Source organism: Dermacentor andersoni, chromosome 1 (genome assembly GCF_023375885.2).
Source record: "Dermacentor andersoni chromosome 1, qqDerAnde1_hic_scaffold, whole genome shotgun sequence".
Taxonomy (NCBI): domain Eukaryota; kingdom Metazoa; phylum Arthropoda; class Arachnida; order Ixodida; family Ixodidae; genus Dermacentor; species Dermacentor andersoni.
This window is the reverse complement of record NC_092814.1, coordinates 177745913-177764959: the sequence shown is the minus strand read 5'-3', so window position 1 is coordinate 177764959 and position 19047 is coordinate 177745913. Positions and strand designations below refer to the sequence as shown.

Sequence of the window (19047 nt, the reverse complement as noted above, 5' to 3'; positions counted from 1 at the left end):
TCAAGCTCGGGTTCTCAGAGCTTATCTTGGTTTGAGCTTGTTCCGGTATGCCGACATTAGGCACTTTGCCAGAGCCCCCGTTCCCATCATCTTGAAACACTACCGTCAGAAAAGCCGGAGGCATTATTTTGTATTACGATTTCGGATTATTTCACCCGCCTTCCATCAGGCTTCACCCCCGCAACTAAGTCATCGATTCCTCCATGGTGTTTGGCTTGACCTACCGTGCACCTCACCATACCAGGGATCAGAAAAAACTCTGAGCTATCATGACCTGCTCTTAAAGGGAAGCTGAAAGGTTTTCCAGAAAAAATGAGTGATTATCTGTACATAATGGTTTTCAACCCTCCGAATTCGAATATCGTATCGAAATTGAGCGAAAGAAAGCGCAAATATATTTTATTTGGACGAAAAGTGCAGCAGCGGACACGCCCAGCTCGCGCGTCTCGTTTCCGCCTGTGATTGGTCGGGCGCCTCGTGACGTCAACACTAGTAATTCGACAGACTCTTCAGCTTCCCTTTAACTAACTCTGCTCCTTATGCACGAGAGGTACGCCGACCACGTACATATTTATACAGACGGATCAGCAACTTTCCAGTGTTCCTCTGGAGCCGTGTTTTTCCCAGTGAGAGCCACCGCCATCAGTTTCAAGACCTGTCACCCAACGACATCGACGGCTGCGAAACTTGCAGCTCTCCCCGCTGCACTTCGTCTTGTCAGCCAAGAACAACGTTGAAGATGGTCAATATTCGCTGACTCGAAGGCAGCACTGCCGTCTTTACTATCATCCCTGCGACATGGACCACATGAACAAATGGTATTCGAGATTAGAAAACTAACACATACCTTGATCGAGAAAGGCCACCATGCGATATTTCAGTGGCTTCCAAGTCAGTGCGGCGTCATAGGTAACGAACACGCCGATAACGCTGCTCGGTCAGCTCTTCAATGTGACGAAGAGGAGTCGATACCGATATCAAGAACAGGTGCCGTTAGAAAATTTCAAATGCTCATCCAGGATATCGCGTTCTCCACTTGGAACACACGAAGTTTTCAAGGTAACCGGCTGCACCACAAAGGCTCTACTCTTCGCCTTCGCATCCCAGCTGGACTGTGCCGACGCTAAGCTACCCTGCTTTGTCGAACATGGCTAGGAGTGGCCTTTACGAAGTCCTTTGCTTTCCGAATCGGTTGGGCAGACGACGCCTTGTGTGATGACTGTGGTATCGAGGAGTCTTTTCAACACCGTCTTTGTGAACATCATCGCTACCATTTACAGCGGCGATCGCTCGCAGTCGCGATAGCGCGCTTGGACCAAAAACATTAAAAGAGGGAATCATTTTAGAATGCCGACATCACAAGCCATCGCAGCTGAGGCCGACGAGGGCTCTGTTACAGTTTTTAAAGGCAACAGAATTCGACAAGCGTCTGTAGCCTGAACTGATGTTTACAGTGCTACAAGTGCTACTTTGCTTTGCGGTGATTGTATGCAGTGACAGGGACCGACTGTGACTGTGTATCTGTGCTCACTTTATTTCTCTATCTCTTCTTTCTTGTCACTTTACCGCACCCTCCCATCTCTCCCAAGCATAAGGTAGCAAACGGGACCTTCCCTTCTGGTTAACCTCCCTGTCTTTCCCCTTTCTTCTGTCTGTCTCTCTCTCTCTCTCTTTTCTGATTACTGGTATATCTAAGCTCCTTACTCCTGGACATAATTGGAATCCTTCCAAAACACGGCTCCAGGGGTGTTACTGTATATACCACTAAAAGTGGCGATCCCAAGAACTGGAGGTAATACAAAAGGGACTAATTACGGCTATATTATTTCGCGGGCTGAAAACGTGCAGAAGCATGTATGGTAGATTCTCTTAAATACGATGGAGTCTGATACAGAAGAGTCCGGCAGATATAGCGCTGTTGGGCACCAAAGAAACATTCTTGCTTTTGTTTTCTCTAATAAAAAGAAACAATAAAAAACGAATGGTACTTTTTCCTTTTTTTAGGTATGGGCGGCTTCATAGAATCAATAAGCGATTGGCAAGGTGTAATCTGGCGAACGACGACCAAAACTTGCAATGACTTTAATCTTCAGAGGAACTTTTTCAGAGCTCGGCATAGTTCCTTCGACGCGTGAACTGAAGACCATGTTGCTTCCTTCCTGAGCCAGTTGAAGTACGCAAATCAATACAAATAGAGAAATAGAGAACGCGCCCATTTTGCAAATGGTCACCAACGCATCCCAGTGTTTGAATCAATTTGAAATAGCGTTATTCGATGCAACGAAACCGGGGCGGCCGTGTCAACCAGCGTTGCAGAGGAAGAAGTGCCGACAGGCCTGAAAGTACACTGACACGGACGTGCCAGAGGAGGGAGATAAACATAACCACAGTCGGGGTTTGTGCACGCAGAAAAGGCCGTGTACTAACAGACAGGCAGGCACGCACACGCGCGCGCGCGCCGAGAAATGAAGTGGTGGCATATGCAGTCTGCACCCTCCCCATCCGAGTGCAGGGTAAAGAGGGCCTCCCCCTCGGCCCTGCAAGTCGGGTGGGGGTGCAGCAGCAAGCAAGCAGCCGCAGGAGCAGAAAAGCAGCGGCGGGCGCAAGAACCTCGAAAAGCGGCAGCGCGCGCACAGAGCCGCTCTCCGCGCGCCAAGTGGGCGGGGGCCCCGTGACGAGAGTCCCTCCTTCGCGGCTCCCGCGGCCCCACCGGCAGGCGGTGCTTGGGCCGAGCGCGCCGGCGGGATTTTATTCGCGACCAGGGCGCTGCCGCGGCCGCTTCTCCCGACTCGCGCGGCCGCCTCGCTGGATCCGCCGCTGCTGCCGTCTGCTGCTGCTGCCTCCGCCAGCGCTCGCTCTCCCGTTCCGCCGTGTTACTGCTGGTGGTGTGGGACTCGCCTCTCATCTTGCCTACCCATCCCCTCCGCGCAGCTGACACCCATCATCGGCATCGATCGCCAAGCGTTCTTCTCTCCGCCCCGGACTTTCGCCGGACAGGCCTCGGTGTCGTCGTGTGCCGCGCGGTGCGCGTACGGAGACTGCGACGAGCGCATCGTCGGCCCCGACGTTCGCTGTGCCGCGACGCAAGGGGGAAGCGCTGGATACTTCGCCCCAAGGTGGGCACTGCATTGGATATTGATTGCGATGCTCGGATGTTGTCGCTGTGCTTGGTTTCGCGCCGCTCGAGGGACAAACGAGGCAAGCACGGAGGCACGGGCGTTCATCAACGATGTATCGTCGGTGCGCGCTTTGTCGTGTTGCTTGTCTCTTTTGTTCCTCGCTTTTCGTCATCTCTTTCATCCCCGCCGACGTTGCACCAAGTGCTATAAATCCGCGAAGTTGAGATTTGCGCAAGCGCTCACTAACAGCTGTTACAGAGCGCTTGTCTTTCTCACCTTTCAAATGCTTCACGACCGAACGATGTAGCTGTAAGTCAAGGTAAGCTTTCCCTTCCGTCTTTATTTTTATTTATTCAATTTTCTTCTTATTTAAGTTTATTTTGTCCGCAACCTCCCATTCCCCCCCCCCCCCCCCCCCCCCTATAGACAGACGGAGCAAAACGGTATTGCGGCTACCGAAGCCTTCCGACCGCGCTCTCTACTGAAGTTTGGTAGAGGGCGAACATTCGTACTCGTACTTGCTCCGCACTGAACATTTACGTGCTCTTTCCACGAGCGTGGTGTAGGCGTACGCTGTTAAGGGGCGAGCGCATAGAGGACGCAACCATACATCGTAGAAGGCATCAAGCGTTCAGTTCCGCGGAACGACAAAAGCTTTGTGCGCTTATACAGACGAATTAAGAGATGGAGTTTCCCTGCTTTCGACACCCCGATGAAACGCTATAGCCTTCTCTGCGAATGAGGATGTTTTCTAATGCTCCTCCGAATTCATGTATTTTTCGAGAACCGAACGCTCGCCCAAAACAACACGAAACACTGTTCACGTTAGAAAGCCGACTAACATCAAACATTCATTTGTTGTGAAGTTGGAATTTCACATGTGTATGATGACGACAGGGCCAAATCACTGTCCCCAAAACTGTACATGTCCCCTTTAGGTGTCATTTCAAAATGAATATATTTTTTTTTCGTCGATGACATCAATGTCACTAACGCACCGGATCATGCTTTCCCCCGTTGCGTTCTATAGGCATATATTTAGCTGTATTACAACGCGCACGTAAGGCGTGCATGCTAAAGTGCATGCTCATGCACGTTGTGAACGCCATGTATCAAACAGCGCGCTCTGCATAGTATAGGTGTCTGGAAGCTTTGGGTAAAACGATCTTGCACTTTCCGGGCTACAGCTCTAGTGTACACGACGAAGAGCAGTTGCCGCGCCTTCTTGCTTACATACGCTCCAATCCGTCAATTTGAACACCCGTCGTCGTACGAGACATTTTAGCCGTAATGCGCTCAATGGATAGCTAAACGCACATAGCGTCCGCGCAGCAATGACCTTATCGTGCATAATAGACGTACATAATAGACTATTTGGTAAAAGCCTTTGTACAAGTTTATGTCTCACTTTTACCTAACTCGCACCTGTCAGTCAGACAGGGATGGCCTTTGTTGCTCATTCATTACCTTTCCGGGCATCGCGGGTGATGACCGAACCTGAAATCTGTGCCAGTCGCAAAGGACTTTGCTGTATGATTACTGTCTGTCTTAGACCGGTACCTTGGTTGCCATTTCAGCGGCTATCATGACCAGTGACTAGACCCTATACGAGGGAACAGTCACTTGTACGCGAAACCAGCTTTGCGCGCATCCGCGCCCATCCGGGCATATGCGTGCGCCCTTTGGTATCGTAATTTTCATGCCATCTGTACATTAATGATGTATTCTGCTCATGTCAAGGATCCCGCCTTGTGCGAGGCGAAAATGGCGTAACGGTAATTATAATTAGAGCTCTGAAAAATGTAATGCATTCGGCCCTCTGCTACGGTGTTTCCATGCGGGCGGCTCTTCATTTCCGTTACCATGTTGCAACGTCTCGTAAAGCGTCTGAGCATCAACGGAGACCTCGGTACAAAGCACGACTGTGGGACGGAACCAAGCACCAGCATTTACAAAGCTTTCGGATCATAAGATCTTTTGCTGGCTGGTCGGCCGCATTCATTAATAATATCCTGGCTATCGATGGTTCTTACGAAATTAACTAACATATGAACTTTTCGCGAACACGGACCCAGTTTTCTATCATGTTTAGCAGCGGTCGCACACGGGCCTCCCTCTTCGCTTTCGCATCGTTTCTCTTCAAGAATAATATGTTTGTTCTGAACTGGGAGCATGGTAACTGACGAGGGCGCATGCAATAGGGGAATACAGTATATTTGTAGATTGGATGTAGCATGCCCGGCTGCGACTGATATCGGTGATCAGGAAGACGTGACCTGTGCAATTCGTTGACATCTACGCGGCAAGAATAAGCAAGAAGATAGAGGGTGAAAACAAGAAAGAAAGATGGAATAGGTGACTGACACTGGTCGTTTCATAAATTAGGTAGTGATGCAAAATTACGAAGTGATCCTTCGCACTCTTCCCCTCAACAAAAAAACGTTTCAATCATTTTTGCGCCTTTCACGTCTAGCCTGCAACATCATATATCGTATTGTTAGGGATAACCGGTAATGGCACGCATCAGAAATATTCAAGTCGGAACAGACTACAGCGTGCGGCGCTTCACTGGGATGGAAAAAAAAAAGATTAATGACTACTGCTAAAGTTACGCGCTTTATTCATCTCTAGTCGCGCTTATACGTACTTCGCTATCTCCTGATGCATCAACAGCTGCATGCTTACCAACATGTGAGGTGAACAGCTTCTATCCGTTGCCCTCTTCCTGCTCCGCATAACAACGTTTAAACCCTGCGGCTTTTAGTTAAGGTACACTCATAAAAACCACTCAGCATGTACCTTTACCACCCTGTGCCGATCTTGGTGCCACCCCTTCCATACGTTAACGGTACACATGCGCACGCACGAACTGCGTGTATATGTGCCGTGCAAGGACGGTAGCAGTTTAGCGGTACTGTGGTAATCAAGGTAACTTAATTGCAGGGTTTAGCGTCCCGAAACTGCACAGCGTGCTATGAGGCCTGGACACCGCATATTGGAGGACTCTGGATTAACTTGGCGTTACAGTTCCTCTTTTAAGAAACAGCTATTTGATGCTTTGAAGCACAAAAGTAGCTGGAACGCCAATGCATTTCGTCGGACACTTCGAGAACTAATATCTCGCAACAGGTGTTGTCCAGAGAATGCGTTCCAAGTGGATGCGCCGTGCGAGCTCAGCGGCTATAATTCGTAATTTGAAAGATGTGGCGTAAAGTAATTAATTGAAAAGTCAATTAGCGTAATTGTGCGAATTATTCAATTGAATATTTTGATTTCTCGTAAAAGTAACGGCCTGCTTATCAAGCAATTTAGATCAAGGGTTACAATTGTGATATCTGCCATAAGCAAACTTTAGGAAATTTGGTGCAACTGAAAAAAAAAATAATAACACCCTGTATACACACACGTGCGCGTTTCTGCATTGCGCCCCCACCAGAACTGCCCGGAATCGAACCTGGGACTTCGTGCGGCAGAGCAGCGGCCCGCCTTCACCCCTGAGCCACAGCGGCGGGTAAAGGCGGCAATGGTTCGCTAAATGTTTACATAAGAAAGCATATTTAACAAATGATGAAAGAAAGCTTTGGTACAGCACATGCCTTTTGCTCAGCGGAATGACGAGATATGACGAGCGTATACGGAGGCGACTGCGTTGCCTATTCCACTTGGGCGCTCCTGACTCCTTGGTGAAGACTATTGGGCTTTATAGATTGGCCATCTTCGAAGGCTGAGACAAAATTAAGAGCAAGGAGAAACAACGGCCGAAAATAAGAAAACGAGTGCTCTTTATCTGTTTCTCCTCGTACGCTGTCTTTTACTGTGCTTAATTTCGTCTCAGCTCCGGCCTCTGTCTTTTTTTTTTATTTTATTTTTTTCGCTGTAACGAAAAACTACGGCACTGGTACCACGCGTTCGAAGGTTGTCGATAATTTGGCCGACGAGGCCGCGCAACAGTGCGCTGCCAATAAGGAGTTTTATTAAGAGGAGCGCGAGAGCTTAAAACATGCTTGAAATGTGGGCGCAAGGAAAACTACGCGGAAAGAAGGGACAGAAAGCGAGTTGCGGCTCTCAAAGTTGGCGTCGGCTTACTTTTTCTTGCGCCAGAACCACATTTCGAACGTGGATCAACTAGCCCCACATCGCATCCTGCTTATAACGTTAACCACGAAGGGTCATAAAGCTTTAGTACAGCATTTCTCCTTCACGTTCCAACCGCAAAGGTTTAGTGACCGAAGCGCGCCAAGCCATATTTTGTCAAGTTCGCAATGCCATATACGCTGGCCTTATAAGGAAAAAAAGAAGAATGTCATCTTGCCATGACACGTTTATTATTGCTTTATTGTATTCATGGTGCTAGCATTTGTCGCTCCTGATATTTCCCTCTGAGTCGGGATCGCGTACGTCCGATTGTTTGAACCAAGGCTATCTACTATATTGGAAATCGCTGTGGAGTTTTTTGTGAAAACAGGTCCTGTTAAACTTGGGAACGGCCAGAATCGTTGAACGATTCAGGCCACACCTAACTAATGAAGTTTGAGCAGCTTGATGCAATCGTCGAGTGATTCTCTCTGCTCATACATTGTTAGCCAGTGGAGATGAGTTCAAGTGAGGGGCTCGATGCAGCGTATGCATCAGTTGCGCCGCTGAACGCACCTTACAATAGAATATTCAACGCCATATTTCCACGCTTCGATATGAAGAATCATTCGAAAGAGCTGAGTTATGTATACGTAAGTGCAACTGGGCGCTATGTATGGGCTTTTTTTTTTTTTGCTCACGAGAGTTTCTCATCAGCGGCCGGCACCTCCGCTGTTGTCTGTCTCCGTCACTGCCAGACTGACTGGCCGGCGTCGGTTCTTCAGCGGCAGTCACATGAAACCTGGAAACCGTGTTCTATGTGCTTGCCGTTTCGAGCACAACAATTTCATATTTAGGGCGGCGCCACCAAGCGAAGATTACGTCGTCAGTATGCATTCACGTGGTTAGACACCTTAACGTGCTTGCCGCATTGTGAACACTCCTCGCGCACGAAGGACACATAGTCAGTATGCGTGCGCCTTCGCGCAGCCATGCACTGTGCGCCCACTGAGAATCCAAACAAAGTAAGTGAAGTCCAGCGCAAGTCTTGCGTTCTGAAGTCGCACTTGTGGGTCGGCACCTGGGCTCGAACGCATGTCCCTTAATCTATGCGCGCAGATCGGCAACCCGCTATGTGCATTGCGCGATGTGGAACGCGAGAAAAAAAGCAAAAAGAAAAAGCATCCTCGTTTGCGCATTGCATTTCGGGAGCAACAGCAAACACTGCGCTCATGCAGAAATAGCTGACGCTTTCCAAACGTTGAGAAATCAGAATGACTGCTCTCTGTGCAGTCATCGACGAGCAGGTGAATGTTCCCCGTGAAGTGTCGGACACACAAGTACTCAATAGTTCCGCGAAAAGAACAGCGATCATCGGAGTTCTCACAGGGCCCCGACAGTCGACAAGTCTCTCCAATCACTGCATCCTTATAATGACTACAGCGGAGGCGACATCTAGGGAATCGGCGTGAGTCCCGTAGCCTGCCGCATGCCATGGCCTCCCGGAAGTTTATGTTTGCAGTTCCGGCTGGCTGTTTTCCCGCGTAATCGCAATGCTTCCCAGTCACCTTGACGTGCAGATGTATGGAAACCGTCACGTAGTGTATGGTTCCCATACATGAAATAAAGAAGCATTTTGACGCTTAGGCCCAGTTCGGTATGTGAGATAGACCGACAGTTTTTGTCAATTTGCTCCCCTCGTGTGACTACTTACGAGGCTTTGCATGGCTATGGACCGCTCGAAGATATACTTATAGATCGTATTTTGATGTAGCTTGCTATGCGGTAGCTATTGAGAATGTGTTCGAGAAATTATCTCTATCTGCTTTCTTTCAGTAATTTTCTCTCTCTCTCTCTCTCTCTGTATATATATATATATATATATATATATATATATATATAGGGGGATACATTCGACTAGGTTAAGCTGATACTCCTCATTATGTTGATTGCAGTCTTCGGACATATTATTATTATTAATATTCAGACGCATTTCTGGTTAACATCCCTGCCATCTCTCTTTATTTCCTCTTCCTCCTCCTTCTGACATATTATCAGAGTCTTTAAATATCACCCGTGGCATGTAGCAAAATCCTCTACTTCTTGAGCTGTATTACTCTCAGAGGCATACATTATTTGCGCAAAAATAAGAGAATAGTTAACTAACTAACAAATATTGCCAACGAGCATTTAAACTAATTACATTACGCAACGTGTTGCAAGTTACGAATTGTAGCCGGTGACTTTTAAAATCATATCCACTTGGAACGAATTCTGAGGATGTCACCAGCTTCGAGATATTGGTTCCCAAAGTGTGCGGCGAAATGCATTGGTGTTCAACCAACTTTTCAGCTATAATGCATAATGATGCGTTTTGTTAAGATAAAAGTAAGCGAAACAACAGTCCATTTTTACGTCATGGTGTAACTGCACTTATCTCAAAATTGGTGTTGGTTTCAAAATTCGTTCGAAGTGGATGTGGTTTGAAATGAACTAAGATGACTGGCTTCAATTTGTACATTGCAACATGTGCGCTAAAGTAATTACTTGAAAACTTAATTCGTTTAATTTTGTTAATTAGTTGATTATACGTACTGCTTTCCAGTGTAAGTTACGTGCGCCTCTTCGAGCATTCCCGCTCAATAAGTACGATTGTTCCAAATGCCACAGGGGATTTTAAAAAACTATGTTAATGTTTAAAGTAACACCCGGTATATCCTGGTTTGCTTTATTCTTTTTAGTTCTGCCGCTTTAAAGGCCACCTGCTCTTCAAACGTACACTATATTATTTTCCTTAATTGTGCATTTATGTGACCACCTTCATTTTGTTGTAGCACTGAAGGTCACCTGTGCAGCGTTGTAAAACTTGCACGGGATGCTTTAGCTCGCTTTTATGTTATCTGAGCAAAAAAGTTCAAGAAAAATGCAATATACAGACGCGTCGCAAGGTATATTGGTGGTTCTGAAACAGATTAAAGCAGCGATGTGTACTAATGCGCAGCGTTCAAGCTGTTCAGGAAAGTCAAGCTAATGTGACATTCTGTGTGCCTGCATACAGGGTGTTTCACGTACCATGTGCCAAGGGATCTTAAAAAAAGAAGAATAGAGTGGTTAGCCGCAGCTGAATGAAACTAATGGCATATGTTCTGCCGTCATGTGGCGCTCCTTATAGAGTATTTTTTTTTTTATATTTCGCCTAATTAGTGAATTATCTAAGACGAATTATGCAAAATTTTTAATATTCACTTAAGGGCCAAGTGAATTTTTTTGTGTTGTAGGGGGGGTTCGGAAACGACCGATACAATTTTTTGATGGAATCTACATGCTGCGTGACGATTGTTTTGGGCGTTTAAAGAAAGCCCGCGAAATATGAAATAAAACCACGTGAGTGCGCTAGTGCGCTATCGTACTGCAGCGCTCTCAACTGTGGGTCGAGCCTATCGCTTATCAGGGACGACGGCGCCTCCTTTCCGTGTGCCATCGCCAAAGATGCTGACGCACGGTGAAGCCGATGCCTAGAGTCGCGGCTGCTCACTTCGCCACGGTCCGCGCGCACGGTTCTTTCGCACGACGCGCGGTTCAGAGCGCTGCAATACGATAGCGCACGAGCGCAGTCACGTGGTTTTATTTCATAATTCGCGCGCTTTCTTTAAACGCAAAAAAAAAGAACAAATACATATTGCCACGCAGCATGTACACCCGTGAGCAAAAGTACACGGACCACAGGGTCGCCAAAAAAACTAAACTGATTTGTAACTAATATGCATAAACTGAAATTGTCGACTACACTGGAAAGTTGACGACGCCAAGTTTGGACTGCAGTGCTCAATTTCAAGTTGGATTCACAGGGAGAGGAAAAAATCGGCCTTATCAGGCAATGCCTGCTCTGTATACTTTTGCTCACGGCTGTGCGTTGCCACGAAAAAATTGGATGGTCGTTTCTGGACCCCTTCCGCAGAGAGAGAGAGAGAGAGAGAGAGAAGGGGCAAAGGAAAGGCAGGGAGTTTAACCAGATTGAGTCCAGTTTGCTACCCTACACGTGGGGAGGGGGAGGATGCAGTGAAACCCCCTCTACAACGCAACGAAACGCACTTCGCTCTAAAGGGGAACATTAAAAATTTTGCACAATTCATCTTAGTTAATTAACTAATTAAGCGGAGTGTAAAAAGTACTCTAAGGAGTGCCACTTGACGGCAAGCCATATGCCGTTGGTTTATTTCAGCTGCGGGTAACCACATCTTTTTTTAATTCCTTGGCACAAGTTACGTGAAACACCCTGTATAGTCGGAGTAAGCGATTGGCGCACATTGGACCTGAAATACCTTATAAGATACAATATCACTCAGCCCACATGAAAGAGTCCAGCATAATGCCTCTGAAGACCAGTGTCAGAGGAATGGTCAGTCTGTCGGGAAGACAGGAACAGTGAACGTTGTGGAGTTCATCATTGTAATCATCATCATTCTTCTTCTTCTTCTTCTTCTTCTTCTTCTTCTTCTTCTTCTTATTATTATTATTATTATTATTATTATTATTATTGATTAGTCTTCACCCTTCTCTACAGCTACACCCGAACTGTGCAGGAATTCAGGGACCTAAGGGGCTGAGTCGTGCTCCTCAAAAAGGCCGCAGGAAATAGCGCCTGTTTGCCGCCGCAGTCTCCTTCTTTCACTTTAATAAATTTGAATTCGCTGCCGCCGTTTCGATGCCCTCGTGAACAGATGTTGTCTCGAGAACGGTGGTCGATCGCAGAGATAAGACGTAGCGGAATGGAAGAACTGCACGATGCGCAAATAGGGCATATCTTGTACAGACACGCGCGCACCCGACGCGTGGGCGACTCGCGAAGCGTGAACTTTGACGACGAATATCGCGTCGCAAGAATCGAGAAGCCGCGTTTCGTCAAGCGCTCTTCCGCGAATTGTACGCCCCAATCAAAATTGAATCGAAAGCTGTTCTCGCATGATGTCGTATGCGGCGCGAGCCAAATACGACGTTCCGCGCGCCAGAAGCCAGCGGCCACGTGTACATACGCAAACTGCGCGGCCGGGTGAGCTCCGAAAGGTCATTTCATCCAGATGAAGCCAACTTCCACCCGGAACACTTCGTGTTACGAAAGCCTCGGGGGCCAAGTGTTTACTTGCCAGATTCTGACGTGATTATTCATTTCAACAATTCGAGCGCAAGCAACAGCTTCCTTTCGTGCGATAGTGAAAGCGCACCGGCCGCATGCATGCGTCACCGCGGCGGTTGACACGATGTCTCCGGTCTTCAGCAGATGTTTCAATTCCGGTACCGGCTGCGATTCTGCAACATGTTCACGTGGCATCATGGCGTCGGCAATTCTATGTGCAAGAAGCCACGAGGGTGTCGTGAACCTAATTCGCTTCCCGTGGATCAGCTTTTGTCATTGCTGAAGGCAAGCGTGATGGACAAGTCACATCGCTAGTGCGCGCCGTTTGTGATGGAGCCATCTGCAGTGGTTCAACAGGGCTACATGCATGCCTTATTGCTGTGTAATAATTGTTTTCTTTGTACTACGCTTCGCCGCTTCATCCCTCCTCCGTCGTGTGCGAGGAGGAATATATATGGCTCCTCAGGCGAGCATATGGCTTTCGCAGCTATTGGTATAATTGCATTGAAATATACAAGGTGTCAGGAGAATCTGTACCTGCTTTATACTTTTTCTTTTTCAGTCTGTGGCAGGGCTCCGCAGGAACTTAAGCCTCCTGACCACATTTGGCGATTTGGCGATTTCAGGAAAACATGCAGGGTCGAAACGCCTCTTTTCGTGTGACGTCATTCTTTGTATAGCTGAAGCAACATGTCGGTCGGTAGAAATGTTCTTCTTTCTCCCTCTCGGCAGAGCTGTCGTAGAAACCGCTGGTGCCAAGAAATAAAAAAAAAAAAAAGCTTTAGAGACGATGGTACACGGGGTGGGCATATTTAAGTTTTCCGCAATGTTTAAAATATCGCCTGTCGCAGATGGCATAATTCTAGTCCCTGAACTAAATTATTCAGAGAGGCGGACATTACTTGCACGCTAAATCAAGAGACATATTCTACGAATTATTTGCTTCTTGGCGCATATGGCAATTTACGAATTTTAGATGGTGAGCTTGCAAAGCGTATCTAATTACAATTAATTTCCATAGTGACATTAGTTTGGAGTATGCGCCATCAAACTCGCCGTGAAAATGCACTATTGTTCACACTCACATTTGTTCAACAAAACACTCTAAAAGCAACGCCCATGTGTTTCATCCCACAGTTTGCATGGGACGAAATACATGGGAGTGGGTTCGAGATCGACTTCTACCAAAGGTAGTGGGTTCGAGTGCCTTAACTCTATCTTGATTAACTGAGCCGTACTTAACTTCACCTTAACTAACACCCAAGATCATGGGTTCGACTCCCACCAAACGTCGAGGGTTCGATTACTTTTTGGGCCATCGGTGATCACGCCAACGCCTATTACTATGTCGAATTTTCCGCCTCATGAGCCATATAATGCTTTCGCATTAGTATCTCGAAACTGGTGTCACACTGGAAACTCATTTCAAGCGGATACGTCTTGCAAACTCGACGGCTACAATCCGTAAATTGCAATATGTACCATAAAGTAATTAATTAAGGTGTTAATTAGTGAATTCTTCTTACTTAGTTGAAACTAGGTTTTGATTTCTCGTGCTAGTAATGTCCGCCTTTTGGAATAATTCAGCTCAGGAACACGAACGACGTTATCTACCTCAGGGGAAATTTAAAGGTTCCGTAAAACTGAATAACGATAACCCCCTCTATTGTTCTTGCCACTCTGGCAGCTGCATACCATCGAATAACCAACTGAATTTGGTTCTCTTCTCTCCCTTGTCACGGTCCGCAAACCAGCGTGAAATGCGACTAACGAAATGCAAATGATGAGGAGTCACGGGTGGACCTCGTCGTATGCACTCCGGGGCGATGGGAAAGTTCTCGATTGCCATAGCCTGTACTTGACGCACTGTGCTCGTATTTAGCAAACTCGCGCTGCTGATATCGGAGGCCGGGAATTTCGCTCAACTGCTTCTAACTTCACAAAATGATAGCTTTCTCTAATAAAATCGCGTTGACGTTCACCAACGACTTGCAATTACTGAATTGAAAGAACAAAACATGGCGCTAAGGATTTTATCGTTTCTAAAATGCTAATTGACTTGCGTCGGTACACTCTGCGAACCGGGCCCCGCAACGAAAACTTGGCCTTAACACTGAAACAAAGGTGATGACGTGCGGAAAAAAGAAAAAAATGGAGCAAAAGGACTGAACGCACTTTTGAGGGCATAAAATTTATCTATTCAGATGCTGACAGCTAGTGAATTGTGGGTACTTCAGCGGAAGTCACTTTTGTATCCTGCGAGTGTGATAATAAAACAAAAGCTGTCAAAGATAATGACATGTGGAAAAAGCCCGCTGTAACAGCACTGCGCATTGCGAACGTAAGTATTACATCGGAATCCTCCGCAAAACATATTCTGGCTTCTGAAGAGTGCCCTTCTTTCATCGTCAACGGGCGATAAACTTTAACTATACAGCAGCCGCCACATTGTCTCGGTGTTCGAACGTCGGTGATTGGTACCTAAACCTCCTGGCGTGATCGTTTAGACGTGCTCCATTTTTGTAACGCTGCGCTGTTCAGCTAGCTGTCAGGTAGTATAGGTAAAAAAAAGCTTTCTTTACTTCCAACACAACGCGTGACGTATAATAGGCAGGACTTTCGGGATTTCTTTTTGAAAAAGTGAATATTTAAAAGAAACAAATAGAGAAAATAATGCCGGGTTTGTTGCTATAATTGACACAAGTGCACTGTCAGATTGAAAAGCGACGGAGCTTTTCAGTTTTATATACAGAAGAAAAAAGGAAAAGGCGAGAATAAGGCGTGCGGCTTGTAACACATGGTGCTTGGGGTCACGCTTGCCCATGTGGAACGTAGTTTGTCGAAAATAACTAAACTGGCAACGTTTGTCGACACTCTTAACAAGTACGTGGGACTCGTAGGACGCATTTACTTGGCCCTATACATATGTACACTTCGTTGTCAATGGTTGTAGACAACGTCGACGTTGTCTACAACTATTGACAACGAAGTGTGCGGCAAGGTCAACGGCGTGTTTCTGAGTCTAATTCTGTGCTCCTCTTCTCGTCTTGTTAATATTTGTGGAAAAAAAAAACACTTTTTCTTTTTTTTAAACGAAAGCGAATGCATGCGCAACCCGCAATGCGCAGTAGCCAGCCCCTCGGTTTCCGGCTGTCCGTTAAGTTCCGAAAAACTCTGATCATTTTACTTGCATGGACAGCACGAACGCTTAGGGACTCCTCAAAATCACTTTCAGGATATGCTGTCTTCCTTAAAGGTATCGCGCGGAAAGAGCCAGTAGCGGTGTCGCGCTGCATAAAACGTACTACGGATCGGCGAAAATGATGCCGCGAGATCGAACGCGCACCGCGTATTTCGCTGACCACTGCTACAGTATTAGGTCCTCCATTTTAGGGGCACAATGCTGCGCTTCTTCCGGGTTATCCATTTTTACAGCGAAGCTGTATGTGGCTAGCCGATCCGTCCGTCCGTCGCCTGCACGCCGAAAACTCCTCCGGCGCAACGCCATGTCTATGCACGAAAAAGAAAAAAAGAGAGAGAGAGAGAAAGACACGCCATTGGCTGCACCAGTAGTGACGTCGTTGCTCTCCGTCGCAGCCGAGCGTGCACGCAGCAGTTTCTCTGTGGCTCCAAAATGCCGCGCATCATACGTACTCATCGTACGTAGGAGAGGCAGCTTTCGATCAGCAATACCGCGAGCTCAAGCGGGAACGAGCTCGTCTACGCCATGCTACAGCCCGGGCACGGGAACAGGCTCGTGCAGCCGAGCGCAAGCAGCTACTGCGTACCGAGGATCCGGCGGCCTACCAATCCGTCGTTGAATGAACCGTTGGGATTAACCCAGTGATAAACAGCGGGGCCCCACGTTTCAACTTCGCTGGTTAACCATCTGTACGGCGCGCTTGGCGGGCTGATTTTTCTTTTCTACCACGTTTCACAATTATCGACGGCTATCGTGATGTAGAATTGCCTTCGGACAATCCAAACGTGCGTGCACCCCACCCGAGCGAGTTAGAAAGAACACGGTGGACGACACTGGCGGAGAGAAGGAGGAGGCACGAGCAAAGAGGAAGATAACGCTACTTCGCAAAGGAAACAAGCATATCGAGGGAATTCAGTTGATATGAAATGTCTTACTACTATGGGTCATCCGCCGCGATAGCCCATTGGTTAGGGCGTCGCGCTGCTGTCAAAATAATACCGGAGTACTCCCCCCCCCCCCCCCCCCCCCCGCCCTCCGGCATGCCTCATAATCACATATCGCTGTTTTGGCGCGCAAAACCGCAGAATTTCATTCATTTTAACATACCCCGAGTCGCACTGTTCAGGTGACATAAGCAGGAGCCCTGACACGTAAGCAGTAACGCAGATTACACAGGGCTGCGTGCGTTTCCTTTTTGCGAGTCTGGGTTCCTGCATGTACCACTTGAGTTTAGTTCATTGGCCTCCGCCGTGTCTTCTTTTAGCGCGGCCATGTTATAGTGAGCAAGACGTGAAGCAGAGCCCATTATGCAACGAGTCCTTTTCACCTGGAATATTCTCCCCGCTATACTTAATAATAATAATAATAATAATAATAATACCGCGTCAATCATCGGCACTGCTCGTAAAGTATCCAGTCATTCATGTACTTTGCGCGTGAATGACACGATGCGTAACAGAAGCGGTTAACTTTCGATCGCAATACCTTGGCGAAGCGTCCGTGTCCACCGATGAAAATATGCTTCGTTTCTTTTTAGTGTTTATATATATATATATATATATAAGACAAACGCACCCACCTCACTCCAGAACTCGTGCACTCGCTCAAGATGCAGACTTCCACGGAACACATGGGCTGCAGTTCCAGGAAACATATGAGGCCGATTTGAGTATAAAGAAGTTTCATGTGTTCATTCTTCTCGCGCTGATACTACAACACCTTTGTCGTGTTCGGTAAGCTCGCATGGTCACTTTGAAGAGTTCTATTGCAGGAATCACCGGCTGGGTGAACTTCTTCCCGCAAGCGGCAAGAATGTCGATATGCAGGTCGCGTCCTTCCGCTGAGTCCTTTCTTTTGCCGTTTCCGCAACGCGATAGGACGCCATCCGCCGCCATGCATGAGAGTGCTCAGAGGGGAAATTGCTCTCAAGGGATGCGAGTGATGGCTCTTACTGTGCGTTCATTAAACTTTGCTTTGAACAGCCATTGTCATGTCTGCAGGCAAGGTGAGTTCGTTGGAGAACCAGCGGGCTTGCGGCAGCAGCTAATGCACACCATCAGTTAATGTACTGCTCAGCCACAAATAAACTGCAGAGCAACGGGAAAGGACGCTTGAGAACTGACTGCTGTCTAGCATCATTGTCTTCCCTGTTGATCTTAGCATTTAAAAGTTTGCAGGTGGCTCTCAGAGGCAAAACTGTTCAACAGCTTACCGAATAGACGTGCATGGCGAACGTACCAGGGAAGCGCTTAAAACAGCATGGAGCTGGAAGATCCTTTGGTACAAAAAAAAGATAGCAAAGGCAATCGCACTGACTTGAACGATTCTTCTCGCTATGAAGTCACTAATTGCGACACAGCAGATTCTCACCGTATACAGGCAGTATCACGTACACCGCCATCGTTACAACAGCCACTTGTTTGCGATGTACCACAGTGTCGTCTTCTGCTATACCGCACGTACTATATTGCCTGTTGTGGCTTCCAACATACGCTACCGCTCTGAAATCCCAATTTTCTAAAATAAAGAAAGAAAGAAAGGAAGAAAGAAAGAAAACAAACGAAATGCCACTCGCGCCGCGGTCGTGCGGCGATAGCTATAAGGGTGTATAGCGCGTGCCGATCCTAATTGCACAGTGCAGCAACAACGTGAGATAGATTTCTAGTCCCGCTGGGGGGAAACAAGAATGCGATAAGAAGAAGTTTCAGAAATAGCGTATCAAAATAACGTGAACTCGCGTTCAGTCGTTTCGTACTCTCTTTGCGTTCTTTTGTGCGCACGGTCGATAGCATCCCTCAAGTTGGCATTCTCAGTTTCTATAGGGCTCTCTAACGATGTTGGGAAGACGAGAGCGTAACAGAAAGGACAGGCGGACATGGGGAAACCGCAGTTTCAGGACCCGGAATTCACGTCGCATGCAGGAAAAAAGAAAAGAGAAGAATTCGGGTAAGAAATATTTCTCCTTATGATGAAATGGCTCGTGTGTTAGCCCCCATGTTTTAAGCTTACAATAGCCGGCTTCCGACTACATACTCGCGTTCCATCCTTCCTCAATTACAGACGCCGCCGCAGTGACCGCGCGCCCGCGGTGTCGGAGCCGTAGTCGGTCGCTGCCGCGTTCGCACGCGCTCCGTTACTTCCGACGGAATTTAGGTGCGCGCGTAAATCACGCCGTGTACACGAAGGAAGCCTCTTTCCACAACACTTTAAACGAGGCAATATCCTGCCCCCACCCACGTAACTGAGTTAGCGCGGCTGCACCGTTCTAACGTTATTCACATTGTTTTCAGGCCGATGAGAGCTGCATGCGCGCCGATCAAGCGCGGCCATCTGGGAAACGAGCCAGTGTCTCTCCGGACGGGCTCTGAATGGCGCACCGCGTATGGCTCATTGTCGCGTGGGCTGCGTAGGCACAGCGAACCGCTCTCGGGTCGCAACAGCTGCGCGTTGGTAGCCGCGCTCTGCCAGCCGCCGATATAGGCACGCGTGCGCACCCTCGGCGCGAGGCAACGTGCGCT

General features: G+C 47.6%; 1 protein-coding gene across 1 annotated transcript in view; it reads left to right on the top strand.

Annotated features, from left to right (window-relative positions):
• Nucleotides 1-2759: 2759 nt before the first annotated feature.
• LOC126547361 (LIM/homeobox protein Lhx9-like) overlaps nt 2760-19047 on the top strand; it is a 68249-nt gene continuing 51961 nt past the window's right edge. The window contains exon 1 of the mRNA XM_050195338.3: nt 2760-3116. The gene's annotated coding sequence lies outside the window, so the exon portion shown is untranslated. The remainder of the gene's footprint in view (nt 3117-19047) is intronic.